A 17,700-nucleotide genomic window follows, 5' to 3' on the forward strand; every position below is an offset into this window, starting at 1 on the left:
TCATAAATCTCCATCAAATACTTGCCTGTGTGATTATAGATTACATCTTGCCCAATGAAGATGGGGGTTTTAGTTTGATTTTTGTTTTTTTTTTTTCTTATAAGGAAACTTAAGTTTTACTCTCTATGGTCAAATTTATACTTTTTGAAAACAATACATTTTCATTTCCTTATGTGCATATCTGTATGTATGTGAGCATCTTCATGGAGGTCAGAGGACAGCTTGTGGAAGTGGAATCTTTTCTTCCACCACAAGGGTCCTGGAAATTAAGCTAGGGTTCTCAGGCCTGGCAGCATGCTCTTTTACCCACTGAGTCATCTTGCTGGCCTGGCAGTATTTTCCTTTCAGAATCTCTTCCAATGTGCTCATGTTTAAAGAAATGTTCTCCATCCCTGAGATAAACTTGTTCTAGTTCTGAGTGTCTAGGTGCTTGGTTTCAGTTTTTAATTTAAAAATATTTAATCACTCTATCATTTTTTGTTTTCTATTTTGAAAAATGGGTAGTGCTATTTCAATTGGTTTGGGTAGGTTTTTTTTAAATTATTTATTTTTATTTTGTGTGCATTGGTGTTTAGCCTGCATGCATGTATATGTGAGGGTGTTGTATTCCCTCGAATTGGAGTGGCAGGCCGTTGTGAGCTACCATGTGGGTGCTGGGAATTGAACCCTAGTCCTCTGGAAGAAGAGCCTGTGCTCTTTACTGCTGAGCCATCTCTCTAGTCCTTATTTCAATCTGTTAAATAACTGTCTCAGACCATTTATAATGAATTGCCTTTTATGTCTTGATTCCAGTGATTTCACCTTTATTTCAGAATGAGCTTCTTATTTTTGTTATTTCTTAGTCTAGTAGAATTGGCTTGTTGCGCATCTTTTCTTTATCACTGCTAAATTTATTTTTATATCCCACTGAGAAGGCTCCCTTTATTAAGATTTTTGTGTTTTGCTGGTTTATCCCTCTGATAAATTTTTGGATTATTTTCAAAATGCATTCTATCACACTCATTGTCCTAGAATTTATTTGGAACCTTTGATGGATTGCATTAATTTCATTTCCTCCCCGTTCAGCAGCAGAGAGCCTCTTGACGTGAAAGTCTTTTAATTTCCCTTGCGGTATTTTATAATTTTCACTGTTAGCAAAACACAATTATTTTAAAGATCAATTTTCTAATTGTGTGTCTGGTATTTTTTTTTAAATTGTGAGTGAGTTTTACTGCATTTTGGTTGAATGTTATTTTAGCGATATTGATTTTTGTACATATATTTTGAATCTGATCACTTAACAGTAGAGCCACTAGTCCTAGTGATTCCCGAGGTCATTTTAATTTCTTTAGATTACTTAAGTAATATATTATTTGAAAATTATTTAATCCATCCTCCTGGTTTTTTTTATTAATGAATGTGCCTTGCTTGCCATGTCTAGAATATTTGGAAATGGTGGTAATCAATAATGATAAACACTGGTTTCTTTTATATTTTTTAATTTAATTTTTGGGAATTTTACATGTGAATAGTGCATTTACATTACTTCTTCCTTCCCCTTCCCCAAGTCTTCCCATATCCTTCTGATCAAATTCATGGCCTCTAATTCTCTGTTATTGTTACACACACACACACACAAACACACCCACACGAACCACACTTCCATATACAACCAGCAGAGTTCGTTATTGTTGCTCATGTGGATATGTATTTAGGTGTTAATCTTAGGATGGGATAATGTATCAGGGCTCATCCCTGGAGAAGACTGAATCTCCCTCTCTGAGCAGCTGTTAATTGCTTATAGCTCTTCATCAAGGAGTGAAGCCTTGGGAAATTTCCCCCATGTTAAGTTTATTTCCCTGTGGCTTGTAAATTGCTATTGTCATTTTTCAAAACTCTTTAGGCAGCCGTATGATTGAAGTGTCATGGGTCTAGCTTTCCTGTCGTATACAGAAGACACTGTCCTATAGCAGACATCCCGGACCTCTGGCTCTTACCATCTTTCCACCAGTGTCTCTTTTTCATCAGCCTTAAGTGTAGGACTTGTGCTAAACATCTACCAGTTGGGGCTGAGCATACTGCAGTCAAAATATTGACTTCTTCATAATGTATACAGAGCACTACAAAATGAGATGTTGGCCATATTTCAACAATAGATAAATTTTCTTTTTATTTCTTTTTTCTTTTTTATGTATTTACTAATTGAGACAACATCTTACTATGTAGCCCAAGCTGACTTCTTTAGAGTATGCATATGCAAATTCTTATGATAATCTTTAACTATTCATCATAAATTGTTATTTCAATGATTCCATTACTTATCCTATAATGGTTGGAATATCTATGCTAATCTTTATCTAAGTTTTGAATTTTTACTAATCATTTTTAGCTTCTGCTTTTTACATTTGGCCTACCACTTTTTCATTATTGTCTCGCTCGTTTGATTCTCATTATGAAGAATTTAAAATGTATTCAGGTAATTTATTTTAATACTTTAAAATTATACTTTAAAGTAATATTTATATCCATTATCAAGACCTTTCAAAATTTTATGTTCCTTCTTATTTCTAATTAATTTTTTGAGACAGAGTCTCTCTGTGTAACAGTTCTGGTTTTCCTGGAACATGCTTTGAAGCCCAGGCTTGCCTTGACATCACTAAGATCCGTTTGACTATCCCTCCTGAGGGCTGGGATTAAAGGCGTGTACCACCATGGTCCAACCTTATTTCTAATTTTGTTTGCCTCCTTTTTTCTTCATGATTGTATTTACTAACGATTTTGTATTTTTTGTTCTTGCTTTTAGAAGTTCCATACTATAGTTTATTTACCAATTGTGTGTGTGTGTGTGCGCGTGCGCATACGTGCGTGCGCGTGAGTGCGTGCACATGCGTTTTAATGCGTGCATGTGTACACAGAGGTCAAAGGACAACTTCAGGTGTTGTTTCTCTGATTTGTCTCTATCTCTTTAGTACTGTGATTACCTAATGCACCACCACACTGAGTTGTTTTTACCAGAGTTCTGGAGAGGGTCATCCTTTTATGTGATAACCTTCACCAACTGAATTATCATCCTATTTGCCAATTTTATTGTTTTACACTTTCTTTTGAATTAATTTCTATATTTATATTTTACATGCTCTAATTATGATTCTATTGCCATCCCTATGTTCTAACTTTTTCATTAAAGTTGAATTCAATTAACTTTTAAAATTTGAACAATAATGTTTCAGGCTGGGTTTTTTGTCTTTAGATACAATTTCTTTTAAACCTTGATAACGTGGGTCTGATTTTCAATACGTTAAAACAAGTTTGTAATTCTGCCTTTAAGCAGATATTTCAGAAAGCATTCAGAATTTGCAAAATGTGTAAGTCTTTGGTTGTTGCAATTTGTTGTTTGTTTGTTTTTTCAAGACAGGGCTTCTCTGTATAACAGTTCTGGCTGTCCTGGAACTCACTTTGTAGACCAGGCTTTGCCTCGAGCTCACAGAGATCCATCCACCTGCCTCTGCCTCCTGAGTGCTGGGGGTTTAAAGCCTCACTCCAGGTCTAGCTTTCTCTCTCTGCTTTCTGTATTTGGACGATGATAGGATCTCTCCATCTCCTGAGCAGTCCACCTGCTTCCATACCTTCCTTGCTTGCCCTTAGATTCTCCCTCTGGGACCAAAAACTAAACTAAACTCTTCCTTCATAGGTTGCTTTGGACATGGTATTTTATCACAGGGGGGAAAAAGTATCAACACACTTGCCTCAGCAAAGAGTCATCGGGATTTGCATTTTTATTCACCTGATGCTGAGTGCCGCTTCTACTTGTGGTCCTCAGTAGGATCCATTTTTTGGTCAATAAAGTAGTACAGCCTTAATGTTTTCAAAAGCCGTATGTCAGGGGTTTATCTTCTGAATTCTTGAAAATTTCAAGAATATCTCTTCGGTGCCTTTCATACCTGGAAGTCATATTACCTAGGATAACATTCTTAACTTCTGCCTCTGATTCTCCCTTTGAGAGATATCCTGCATTGTTTACTATAATATTGGAGACAGCATGTGCTTTGGTTTTTTATTCGAAATCATTAACCCTTTTCCTTTTTAGATGTTTGATCTGTCTTTACTATTGAATTATTCTCTCCCAGAACATAGCTTGATGTGGTTTCAATCATGTTTTTTATCTCATAGATTTTCACCCTGAGTATTGCAGACATGTTTGATTTTCAACTATGTACATGAAATGGGTTTCACTGATATCTATGTGTATGAGGATTTTCAATTGTATTTACTTGTCTGTTGCCCCTTTTACCCTTTTGTTTCTGCCTTTTCCCTTCCATACCCTTAACAGTCCCTTTCTTTTCACGTTCCTGGCAGCTTTGGATTCTACATATCTGAAAAAACAAGTGGTATGCCTGTTTTACTTAGCACAGTATCTCCAGGTCTGTTCGTTTTCTGAAAATATCGTGATCTTGTCCTTCTTTATGGCTACATAATACTCAGTTGTAAGCACTTCTGTTCCTAGTGCAAAAAGTCTTTTATTGGTTCTATTCACAGAAAGTGTTTCACTTTTCTCCCTTTCAGGGTCATCATTCGTGTTCACAGCTGCTCTGATTGGGTGTCTTCTTCCTGGCAGACAGGTGACTGTCGGGAGTTCTGGTTCTCTGTCTTCATGACTGCTCTTCTCTTGGGGTTTCCACTTGTTCATCATATTCTTTTCTTCCTGGGAAGCTTCAGGTGTGCAATTCAAACTCTTTCATAATGACTTTTAAGAATGAAGTTTCTGGGCCTTATTGGTTTATTATGAATTTGAATTCTATCCACGTAGTCTTTAAGTATCAAAACTCTTCATTTATTTTATTATGGCAGTTAAGCTACTATCAAACTGTTGCCAGCACAAATTTCTCTACTGTATATGTTCACACATATAACTCCTAGGTGTATCTCATAGGAAGACTTTCTCTAGGGGCACATAGGTAGACATGGAATTTCTGACAATAATTTTCATTTTTATATTCTTCTATGCCCTTTTATCATGTTTATTTTAATTGTACCTTGTTTTTAATCTCACCATGTAACCCAGCCTGTCTCGGAACTCAAGATGGACAGCAAGAGAGCTGTTATTGCAGGGGGAAGTAACCAGGCCTGCCTGCTTTTATCACTTTCTTTAGCTTCAATAAAATTTAGGTGAGAAGTTGGGAGAAACTTCTTAGTGCCGCTCACCAGGTTCCCTGAAGTCTTAGTACCCTAATTCTGGAAAACACTATGGAATTTTATCTCCACATTACAACTTACGCCATCCAAGATGAGAATGAATAAGTCAAAGAATTGATCACATGCAGGCCTGTTGTTTGTGTTTTTCTCAAGCTAGGCGATTCCCGCTGACCCACTTCCTTAGAAAACAACACACTTTCTTGCTCATGCAGATGTTCCTGACTAAGAAAGCATGTCCTCTGCCTCTGTGTGGGGTGTGTTCTCCAGGCTCAACTCCACTCGTTCTGTGAAACACAAAGCACGTCACAATTTTATGTCATTAAGTTTCCCCCCAATATTTCAGGTACAATGTATGAACATTTCAAAGCATTCTCGTCTTACAGAAAACCAGAATGAGGCAAAAAGGACTGACTGTAATGACAGGAAGTCACTCAGAAAAATCAACAGTGTAATATAATTCCGATTAATTCTGGGTAGGCAGTTTCTTCCTTCTTTACCCCCTTAGCATACTTCATTTGGGAAAGGGAAACTTGTAGCTGTTTGTGGAGCTCCTCCCACACCAGCTGCTCCTTCTGAGGTGAGTCCATGCAGGTGTACCACTGTAGGTCCATCCAGAGGAGGGGCAAAGGGAAGAGCTGCTGCTCCACTAACTAGGACACCCCTAAACTAACTGTTATCTGCAGAATCAGTAATACTGGTTAAATATTTCCATTCAGGAAGCTGGGAAGCATTTTAATGATCTTGGAACACTTAATTTTATAATTGCAGAATTTTCAGTTACTCCATTAGAGCAGCTTGCTTGTCCAGAAAATTAGAAAATAGGTTTAATAAAGATTTGTTACCTTAGAGGGAAAATGCATATGGATATCTGGCTTCTATCAGTGCTTAAGCGGTTTTAGTGACAGGATGAGGAGAGCTACATATGGCTGTAGTACCTTGTGACTTATTCACAGGCTGCGTCGCCAACGGGTCATGGCTCTCTTCCTGTAAAGAAGAGAGAAACATAAGAGTGATGCAAATAGTAATAAACACAAGAACAGTTCACTGTTTTGCATCTTTATTATTTTCAGATTCTAATTTGTCCATAGGTCACTGACTCCTCAATATTGTTAATTAACATTATTATTTTTGTTGCTATTCTTCTTGTTGTTGTTTTGAGATGGGGCCTCATTGGCCTTGAATTCACGATCTTGTGACCTCAGCCTTAGCTGCAGCTGGGATTTTTGGGTACTCCCAGCAGCAGGTAACAGCATTAGCTTCATTTTGTAAATGAGAGAACGGTCATGACAGGAAACTTTCTGAGGACCTCACGGCAGCTTTGGTGGAGCCAGAAGTCCCCAAGCAGTCTGTTTCGTACTGATGCCAATGTACTTCCAGCCAGCCAGCCAAGAGCTCTTTCAACCCTGTTTTGTAAGTGAAGCTGTTAAATTTAGACAACTAATCCTTGGTGGGTGAAACAACTGTGCAGATCATAAGGGAGAAATTAAGAGACTCTTGCCCTAGAGGGGAAGGACTACAGAAAAGTAATAGTGTTAAATGGACATGCTTGAGGGGGTGGTTAATGCAAAAGATGAGTGCCTTTGCGTCATCTTTCCTGATTCTTCTATTTGTTTCTGTCCATTGGGATCTACCCAGCCCCCAGTTTAACCTTTGCTCCTTTGTCTGACTTAGAAGCTCAAAGTGGGAAGTGTGGAAAGGAGCATTAGTGTCACTGTGTCAGGGCAGCCAGCCGGCAGGGGGATAGTCCAGCCATATCACGGTCCCCTCCCCTCATAGCTTTTACTTCAGTTGCTCTTTGGGATGCACAAATCCAAAACTCGGTTGCTTATGTGCACTGGGATGCCTGTGGGGTATTGGGAAAACTGTAACATCCCAAATACTCAAATATAGCTAACTGGAGTTTGACGCTCATGGATTTCAGCAAGCAGTAGCAATTGAGAAAAATTCTGACAGTGCCTGAGTCAGAGGCTGTTGAGCAATAAAGTTGCAAGACTGAGAAAGAACTATCATCTCCTTTTCTGTGGCTTTGGGGAGGCAGTGGGCTAAAGGCTACAGAACAAGCCCCAGACAAAACCGCATTGTATTGAACAAACCCGAGCTCAGAACTGCTCTGTGACGCTGGAGGGTCTAGGAATAAAGTCAAAGCCTGTTACTTGGTATTTGAAGCATTCCGTGGTCGGATCAATCCCGCCTGTCTAGTTTCATCCCTCAGACATGCCGAGCTGTCACTCAGCGGCTGCACACTTCCGCTGCCCCATCACTGCCCTCCCATACTCCCAGTGTTTGTGCTTTGATCAGGCTGGGAGCTCTTTGGTGTCACTCACGCATGCTTTTAGATGAACCACTCTTCATGGCTGCTGCTAGATTGTATACGTCTTAAAAATCATTGGTTCTTTCTTATTCCACTTCCCACAATGCATAGATAGCATTGTGGCATTTCTGGGGGCACTAAATACATTTTTAATGTGGACTAAAGAATCACAAATGCTGGGAAAATATACTTCTCTGTTTCTTCTGCTTCCTTGAAAAGGTAAAACAGCTGTGGGCGACTCTCGGGGAGGGGAGGATGAAAGAGGGGAGGACACCTGGAGCAGGAAGATTGTGAATATTGCCAATTCTTGGTAAAGGATTTCTGGAGACTGTGATAAAATAGAAAAACTTCAGAGTGATTCTGTGCCCTAATGGCAGGGAGAAGAGAGAAGCTCAGAATCTCAGCTAGATTCTAGAAAAAAGTGGAGTAAATGGGCCAGGGAATAAGGAAAAACAGACATTGGGACTTGGTGAGTGAAAACTGTCTAGGGGTTTGGACACAAGATCATTGTGTACATTGTTGCTTCAGCCTCAGGAGAAAAAAAAACCTTGCTGACTGAAGAGTCAAGAATGAAAAAAAAAATGAGTGGAGGCATTGGCAGATAATAACAACCCCTGGGAGACAATGGCAGGAATCTAAGGCCATCTACAACTATGTAGAAAATTTGAGAACAACCTGGAGTGCATAAGATTCTGTCTCAAAAACAAAACAAAACAACAACAACCACAAAAATAAGTGAAGGCAAGTTACATTTATCTAATATTTACTCATACCTTCTAAAAGTATTTTAAAAGCTAACCTTGTATTTTTATGCTAGACTTCTTGGATTCAAATTCTGGTTCTCCCACACACAATGCATGCTACCTGCTTAACAGGATGAACAAAACAAAGGGACTGTAGAATCAAACACTGATCACTTGTGGAATGCTAAAAATACAGGCTAAGGCACAGAAAACAGCATGCAAGCATGTAGTAAAAAGAAATGTGAATTCAGTTTCCCATATAATCTTATGTAATCCGCTGTAATTCTGTTTTGCAGCAACTTCAACATTAATGGTAATAGATGTATACTGTGTAGTTGAAAAGTTCCTCCTTTACACATCTCCCTAACTAAAATGTTAAAATATGGTCACTGAATGTGTCCCTATAATGTTCGAGGCAGGACAATCATAGTAACGTGGTATGGTGACCCCAAACTAGAAACTAGAGGTGTCCTAACAGTAGAGTGTTAAGGCCATTGCTTTCTAGACACATGCAATGGCATGCTAAGTGTCAAAGGAAATACAGTATCTCACTTTACTTGTAAAACTATGGGTGAGTCTGGAAAACACAGGGAGTGAAAAAAAATACAGAAAATAATACAGCGAGTAGAATTGCATTTAAATAATAATCAAGTTATAAATAAAAAATTTAAAAAATCAAATATCATTAAAAAACCTTGTAATGTTTTAGGCAGGTTTTTGGTTTTTGATTGTGCTGTGCCCATAGCCATCCTTGGCTACACATGGGTCATGGGCCAAGGGTTGGACATGTCTGGAGCAAGTTTATAGCTCTGATAAATTCATTATGATGAACATATGTTTCAAGCATAATGTGAACAAAATGACTAGTTATATTGTGAGGAATTTCCTTTCAAGTGATTCGATTTGTGGTTGTAGACACATCTCAGCTCTTCTGGATAACTAGCATTTGGAAAAAGATGTAAAAGATCCATGTGAACACCAAAAAGTTGACAGCCCCCCCATTAGCATCTCCTAACTGGTAGAGCAAAGGATTCTGCCTTCTGTGATGTATTTTACATATTTAAACAATCCTTAATCCTCCTCTCTGTTAGATTTTACAAATTACTTTTCACTAAAGAGAAAAATCAAGATCCAGTAAGTAACTTGCCCAGAACATAGCGCATTAATGCAACAAGTAAGATTAAATACATGTCTATATTGTTCAAAACCTATTTAGTTTCTATGATAAAACACAGTCTGTAGATACAGTCAGATGAAAGATTACACACAGATATCTGTATCCTAATATAGAACCCCAAATTAGCATAAAAACAAGCAGGTTCTTTATTATGTAGCAAGCAGAATAAAAATGATGCTAGACAAAGCGTATTCTGAACCGGGTTGAGTATTAGAACATGGCTTATTTTTACAATCATTTAACTGCAGTCATTCCATTGTGATTCAGATTGTAATTGAGGCACAGTGGGAGTTGAGAAACTTTGGGTGGTTCATTTCATTTACCTCTTTCTTTGTAAATTCGCTGGTTGCTAGGAAGGATTCCTTTGTTTATACACCCCAATTCCTTTGACACCATGTCATTCCTGGGATGACAGTGGGGGGGGGCTCTTGATGAGATCTTCTTTGCACTTTTATTGTCAATGGAACTTAATAGAACAACTCTCTGGCTTCTTCAAACATAGTCTCTCAACTTCAAACGACTTCCAAGTATGTCACTACTAAATCGAAATTTCTAGGGAAAGAAATAAACCGTATGCTGCTTTTCCCCTCAGCTTATTCTAACCATATGCTACTAGGGATGGGAATGCAGCGATGCTATTAATTTAGACTCCCTGTGTTCCCAGTGCTACCATTCCCCAGCTAATTTAAAGAAATCTTTTCTATTGGGCTGGAAAAATATTGTCTTTGAAAAAAAAAAAAAAAGAATAGGATTAGTAGAGACCAATGGGACTGAAAGTTGTCCTCCTGTGCAAGTGGCCCTAAGAACACCACACACAGAAGACCAGAGTTCACAGAGTGCGCATTACTACATTGTGATGGTTGGGATGAAAATGTCCCCCTAGGACTTGGGTGTTTGAACACCTGTCCCCAGTTCCAGTTGGTGGCACAGTTTGGGGAGGTTGAGGAGGTGCAGACTTGCTGTAGGACATAAGAGTTCAGAGCTTTACCTGACTTCTAGTCCACTCTCTCATCTCCATGTTTGAAGTGAGGATATAAGTGTTAAGCTTCTGGCTTCTGTTCTCATACCTATAGATTGCTATGCTTCCCTACCACGCTGGACTCTTACCCTTTTGGAACCATAAGGTAAGCTAAATTTTATTCCATATGATGTCTTAAGCATGTGTTTTATAACACCTACAAAAAATAACTAATATATGAATCTTGAAGCTTCATTTGGAGCTGTAGAACTCACAGGTTGGCTGTAGAATGAATAATAAAAGCCCAGAGACAAATATAGGAGTTCAACCTGGAGATAAGAAAAGCAAAGCAGGCAGCCACTGGTTCTTACCTCTACCTCAAACCAAAATGGTGATCCTGCCTCTACAAATCCTCTACAAATCTCTTCCTGTCTTATATTCCTCTCTAGTGCTGGGATTAAAGGCATGCACTACCACCACCTCTATGGTTAATTAGTATGACTTCTGGGATTTAAGGTGTGTGCAACCACTGTCTGAGATGTATGGCTGACTAATGTGGCTGCTTTGCACTCACCTTCAAGCAAACTTTATTTTTTAAAACACAAATAATATACCACCATAGTTAGCCTTTTTGTCTAAAATAAAAAGGAAGGCTATAACTAATATAAAAAACTATATGCAATAAGTACAAAAAGTATATACACTATTTACAGGCAATAAATATGTCAACAATGTCTAGTCCTTTGTATTGACAAATTCAGAGAAAATACTCCATTATCTATCTTATCTTGATGAGTCCAAAGTCTTGTACCTAATTTACTTTCTGTCATAACTTGCTTTCTGCATCTAGTAAACAAGGACAACTATAACAATAGCTATCTGGTCTTCAATTTCCTCAAAGACCCAAGAAGGAAATAATATTAACTGAGTAAGCAGGAAATGTGAGCAAATGACTTTCAAAAACCTTGAGAGATAATAGAAACAGTTAATTGACTGGACAGTCACCCAAAGTTCCTCTACAATGTTGGGGCATTTCTCTTCGGCCTACTGGCATAGAATATCTGACAGACTTTTCTATAAAGCAGGGTTTTTGAAGGACTGTTCAGCCTTGTCTGGGCAAGGTTTATCAGTCTCTTTTGTTACCTGCTTGTTCAATTAGGACAGCATAATATCAGTAGTTGAGGCAATGGTAGTTTCTTGTCCAGTGATTTACATTTGCCACGAAGAAAGTAAGCTCCATGTGGAGTTCCATTGATACCCATCATCTTCTCTGAATTAGATTGTTGCTGTGAGGAGCAGACTTATTTCATTGTCATAATAATAAAAAAAAAACCTATGTTCTTAAGACATCTTAAATACCATATTCTGAAGATCACTGAAGTGTTTGAAGATGACCTGTCTATCTAAAATATATCTTTGTTTGACTTTGAAAACATACTTAAATATGACTACAAGAGTGATTATAATAGGTAATTAACTACTAATCTGCTTTTCCTTATTATCCTAAACAGTAATAATAATTTTCAAGGACTAGAAATTTGCATTACATTGTTAAATGAGTTGTATAGGTGATTCTTCTGATATGAGACAAAGATTTTGGATTTCACTTTAATAAGCATGCTAAAAGTTTAGAGAAAAAGAAACTCACATGCCAACTCCAAAGTCAGGTTAAAGTTTTAATTAGACTGGGACTTCAAAAAGACCATTTGCATTATATGTCTGTAGAGAACAGCAGAAACAAACATAAGGGAAGATTTATGAAATTTTATCCTGTTGGAAATATGATATACCAGCAGGCCAATTTACTCTTTTTCTTGAGACATTTTTTTTCTGGATGATTTGTCCATTTTCTTTAAATGTCTCATTTGTCCAGTTGTCTTCAGATACTTAACTGGATAATTTTATTTTGAAGAGACAGAAATGAAACCCTTCCCCAACCCTTTTTAGGAAGATTCCATTTGACAAGCTGTATCTGATCAAATAAAAAGCATTTGTTAGTTTTCAAAGTTAGTTTAGATTAAATGGCCATGATGTTTGATGAACTATATCTCTTCTAAGTAAGAAGTGTTTCTTGTTCAAATTGAATCTTTATCAATTTTGATGGTGTCCATTGCTTTTCTTCTCTCCCCGTGGAAACAAAAGCAAAATCACTTCCCCAATTTAACACATTTTCTTATTTCCATCCTGAGGTTAGTATATTTTTAAAGTATATAAGCTGATTAATTCTATAGTTATTCTACTATCCAATGTCTCTCTGAAGCTGTTGCACCTTGCTCATTAGCATTCAGAAAATTTAAAGTTAGTAAAGCGTTATGCAATGTCTTTCTGGGGGTATTTATCATCCCTGTCTGTTTATTTAACATATCCTTTAGCGTGTGATTTGATCTTTCTATAACTGCCTGCCCTGTAGGATTGTATGGAATACCTGTAATATGCTTTATATTATAATAAGTAAAAAGTAGTTTCATTTTCTTAGGCACATAAGCTAGAGCATTGTCTGCCTTTATTTGTACAGGCATACCATGATGACCATAATTTCTAGCAAATGTGTGATTACCAAATCAACCTTTTTCTAACTCAGAGTAGTTGCCCATTAAAAACCTGAATACGTATCAATGGTATGTTGTACATATTTTAGTTTTTCAAATTCTACAAAATGGAATACATGCATCTGCCAGATTTATTCCTTTGTGTATCCTTTGGGTTACTTCCTGCAGGCAGTGTTTGATTGTATAAGGGACAAGTAGGACATTTCCTTACAATTTCCTTGGCTTGTTGTCTTGTGATAGAAAAGTCTTTTTTAAACCTTTGCTATTGACATGTTTTTATATGAAATTCTGAGGCCTTCAGCATGCTTCCAATCAATAATTAATTGATTTCTATATTACCTTGTGCTAAAGAACCTGGCTAACCTGTATGGGATCAGATGTGTGTTATATATATGGAATGATGCCTATTTCTGATTGTATCTTGTAACTGAATAAACAATGAATTCAAATCTGTATCATCTGGCATAAATTCAGTGGTTTCCATATGTAAATCAATTCTTTCTGCATATTGTAAATTGATAACTATGTTGAGAAGTTCTTTAAAATTCCTTAGGACTATGAGAATAGCATGTAATTTTGACTTTTGGACAGAATTGTAAGAGCTTTGATCCACTTTACTTAAATTTTCCAATTTGTAACCTTCCTTTTCTGATTCATTTTCATCAGTATAGAATGTAGTGGCTCCAGTTTTTGGTGTATCCCATACAATGCAAAGAAGAATGCAGTTACTTTTAGAAGTTGAATTATCTCGATTTAGGGATAGTTGTCATTAATCTCTCTCAAGATCTTTGCCAGGGTTCACTTTCTTCCCATAATTTGTCAATTTCATCATTATTAAAAGGTGCTATAATTTCTACTTGGTCTATTCCTGCTAATTGACAAAGTCACAATTTTTCGTAGAATTTCTCAGAGACCTTTTCACATAACTTTTTAATTAGATTTCGAGTTTTCCAGAGTGACTTAACTATTCGTTCCACTGAAGTTGTAAAGTCGACTTACCCCAGTTTCTTCACTATTGTATGATGACCTTTTAGAATCTACTCATTATTTATATGGCCACCTCTCTTTCATTTTTATATTGTTTATCATATCAGCTCAGTTTCCTGAGTAACTCTGAAGGCTCTATCTAGTTTTCTTGATTCATTTTGATGTCTCAGCTTAGTTTTCTAGTGTTTTCTCTTATTTTCATTTTTCTCTTTCTGCCATTTAGCTTTATAATGTTGTTCTTTTGTTGTTGTTGTTGTAAGTTGAACACACTTTGTATGTTAAGCTTTTTTTTTGTTTCAAAGCATGCCTTTAGGTTTACCTACTTATCCACAAATGTTTTCTAGATTAATCACACACATTTTATATCTATATTTCCTCCTCTGTGTTTTTCAGTTCTCATGTCTGCAGATTCAATAAAGCATGGATCAAAAATATTCTTCGCATCAGAACATGTCATTTAACCTGTAGTGACCTTTTAGCCCTTATTCTGCAAATAATGAAGTATACTAAAATTTAAACATCATTTACATTATCCTAATTAAGGTGATTTTAATGTATGAAATGGTGATGCTATTATACATGTGAACACAAAGCCAGTTAATATAAGAGGTTTGCATAGCTGTGACTTTTGTGTTCTGCTTTGGTTCTAAAGCTGATCCCTGACCAATATCACTGTAGTATATGCACATTATTTTGAAATACTTTGTGCTTTCTAGTATAATTCCTTATTTGATCCAAAGGTAACTTGGAAATATTTTTGCTGATGATACAATACACTTCATCATAATTTTATTGGTAATTTACAATTAATATCAAGAACATGTTCTGTATAATTTCTTTGAGACATATCGATTATGAATTTGGTATTGTAGATGATATTCTGAACATTATCTAATTTTGAATATATACTGATTATTTTATCTGCATATCTGTTCAAGGATGTTATATATGTACATGTTTCCTAACAATTTTTTATATGTTTGCTTTTGTCCTGTTCTCTCTATTTTCAATAAAAGTGTGTTAATTTTTTGTACTATGGTAGGGACCAGGAGAGTTCCTATGATTCTTTATGGTTGTTCCATTACCGCTGATAATTTTTCTCTATCATTTCAACTAGAGTTTCATCAGAGAATCAGAAACAGTATCAATAATGGTGAAGAAATGATTATAACGGGGCCATGTGTATGCAGTTATAGCCCCTTATGACATGGCGGCCTCACATTGACAGCACACACATGCTTGCCTGTCTGTATGACACCATTTATCATACCGCATCTGAAAGAGGCATGACAACAGTCAAGAATGAGAATGGATGTACAATGGGAACAGCAAGGAGGAACCAGAAGCTGGGAGGGCAAGAACAGATGTCTGTGTCTGTCCACTGACTTTATGACTTTCTCTCCTTGATTGCAAGCTATAAAATATATTCGCATTCTTTTAAATGTTATTGCTTAATATATTTTAGGTATAGTTTCTTTATTATACTTATGCAAATGTGTGTGGTGTTTTGTTTTTATTGTTTTTCTTTGTTTTTTTTTTTTTTTTAAACCAGGATTTTTCTGCATTGCCCTAGCTGTCCTGGAATTTGCTCTGTAGACAAGACTGCCCTCAAATTCACAGAGATCTGCCTGACTCTGCCTCCTAAATCTGGGGTTAAAATGTGCACCACCACGCCAGACTATTTTTAATTTTTAGAAGTTTTCTTTGATAACTGTTGACATGTGTATAATGCATACTGACCTGTCTCTCCCTCTGCTACCTCTGGTCCCCCACATACCCATTTATGATTATTACCCTACAAATCCATTACTTACTTTTATGTTTATTTTTATTGTCTACTGAATTCAATAATTTTTTATGGCCTTTGGGTTAGGAATAGCTGTTGGCAATTGATGGTTGCTGAAGGAGGGACAGTCACTTTTCTTAAAGGAAGTGACCTCTAGTAGGTCTGTGTCCCAGTGGGAGAGCCTACACCCACCTGCATACTCCCAGCACTAATTAGACTCTGGAAGTTATTAATAGTAATAATAGTTTTAAAAATGAAGCCCACAGGAGATATGCCACATCCTGAATGGTACCAGGGACAGCCCTAACTGCGGTGACAGCCAGACACATGTATACACAGAGAAGCTGGAAATGGGTGGAGTGGGTTATTGCTGAATGCTGAATAAGGAGTCAGAGTTATTGTACACTGTCGAACAAGGAGGCAGGAATAGTTAATGTCAAACAATAAAAGAATTCTGCAAAGCTTCCCTTTCCTTCTCTCCTCTCCCTACTGCTACTCCTCCCTTCTTCCTTTAAAAGGCATCGATTTTCCTTTGAACTTTGTGTATTAATGTCTGGGTTTTTTTTTTGTTGTTTGTTTGTTTGTTTCCACTTGGTTTCCTTTTCGCATCTCCAGTTCCTCTTGCATTCTGTCTTATCTCACTACATGACATCATGGGTCATGACCTCAGGAGTCTGCATACTATGGCCAGTGCTCCATATCTGTCTCTCCCTCTGCTAGCTTCTGTGGAAAGGTTTCCTGGCACGCAGCCATGCCCACTCAGTGGCATGCTGTCTATAGCTGTTTTCTTGCAACCGCAGCACAACTGAGCAGTTGTGCAAGAGACTGTATAGCCAGGCAAGCTAAAAAATAGTTATTACTTGGCACTTCAGAGAAAAATATTTATACTTACTTTAGACAAGTTGTAGTCCTTCACTTTTGATTTCTGACAATTTAATATATACTGAAATTATTTGTACAGCGTGATTTCTTCTGGAAGGCTGCCTGTTTATGAATTGCATTTTTTTTGTGTACCTTAGAACCTTGGGTTGCAGACTCATTTTAAAGAGAAATATGTTGGTTTTATAACAAGTGCTTTTCCTTTTTTCTTTCTACCAGTGTTTCCCTTTGCCAAGTCATCTTGTGGGTACCACCTTCAAGCCCCAGAGCTATGGCACAGAGGTTGGTGTTACAGTGACCTTTTGTAATTTTGATCAATGAGGCTTTCTTTCTTGATCATGGGACACTTGTGGGTCTCTTCATCAAACATGGGGTACTGTGTCTAGTTACAAGACCACCTTCTTTCAGTATATCCAGATTCTCAGCTTGCCTTGTGACTTAGCAACTGGAATGCTGAGCAGTATGTTCCTAGACTCTTTAGTACAGAAGGCAGGTCCACAGTAGCTACTAGCTTCCATTCCTATCGGTTCAGATTTTTGACACCATGAGGAAGTCTGTGCCTATTTCATGTTTTCTTCTGAACTAAAATTTGGCAGGGCCTATAATTTACACCTGCTCATCTTTTTCACCTTGGTTGTTTCTGAACTACAGAATTGTTTGCTGTGCTTTTAAAATCCGAGTCTTTTTTTTTTTTTTGCTCTCTTTTTAAAAAATTAAGTACAAATACTGCTGTTGTGAGTTGAGTTAGAATAATTCCGACAGACTCATGTATGTGAACTTATGCTTGGACTCAGGGTGGTAGACTCTTTGGGAAGGATTAAGAGATGGGGCCTTGTTGGAGAGGGTGTGTCATAGTGGATGGGCTTTGAGGATCCGAAAGACTCGTGCAGTTCCCTTTGTTCTCTCTCTTTCTTTCTGCCTGGTGGCTGTGGATCATGTTGTGCATTCTCAGCTGTTCCTTCACCCTGGTACCATGGCTCTAACTCTCTGAAATCAAAGCCAAATTCAGTTCTTTGATTTATAGGCACCTTGCTCATGGTGTTTCATGGCAGCAATAGAAAAGTAATAAAGACAATTACGTTTGGAGCAGAGGGACACATCAGATCATGAACTTAGAGCACTCGCTTGACTAAACATT

The 17,700-nt window shown here is 37.3% G+C and overlaps 1 long non-coding RNA gene across 1 annotated transcript in view; it reads left to right on the forward strand.

Moving 5' to 3' along the window:
• Positions 1-17,700, forward strand: part of LOC126496894 (uncharacterized) — a 44,531-nt gene that overhangs the window by 12,642 nt on the left and 14,189 nt on the right. Inside the window, exon 2 of the long non-coding RNA XR_007590483.1 lies at positions 16,782-16,844. This is a non-coding gene — a long non-coding RNA (uncharacterized lncRNA). The remainder of the gene's footprint in view (positions 1-16,781; positions 16,845-17,700) is intronic.

Source organism: Alexandromys fortis, unplaced genomic scaffold, assembly GCF_014885135.2.
Source record: "Alexandromys fortis isolate MF-2015 unplaced genomic scaffold, M_Fortis_MF-2015_v1.1 scaffold_20, whole genome shotgun sequence".
NCBI lineage: Eukaryota > Metazoa > Chordata > Mammalia > Rodentia > Cricetidae > Alexandromys > Alexandromys fortis.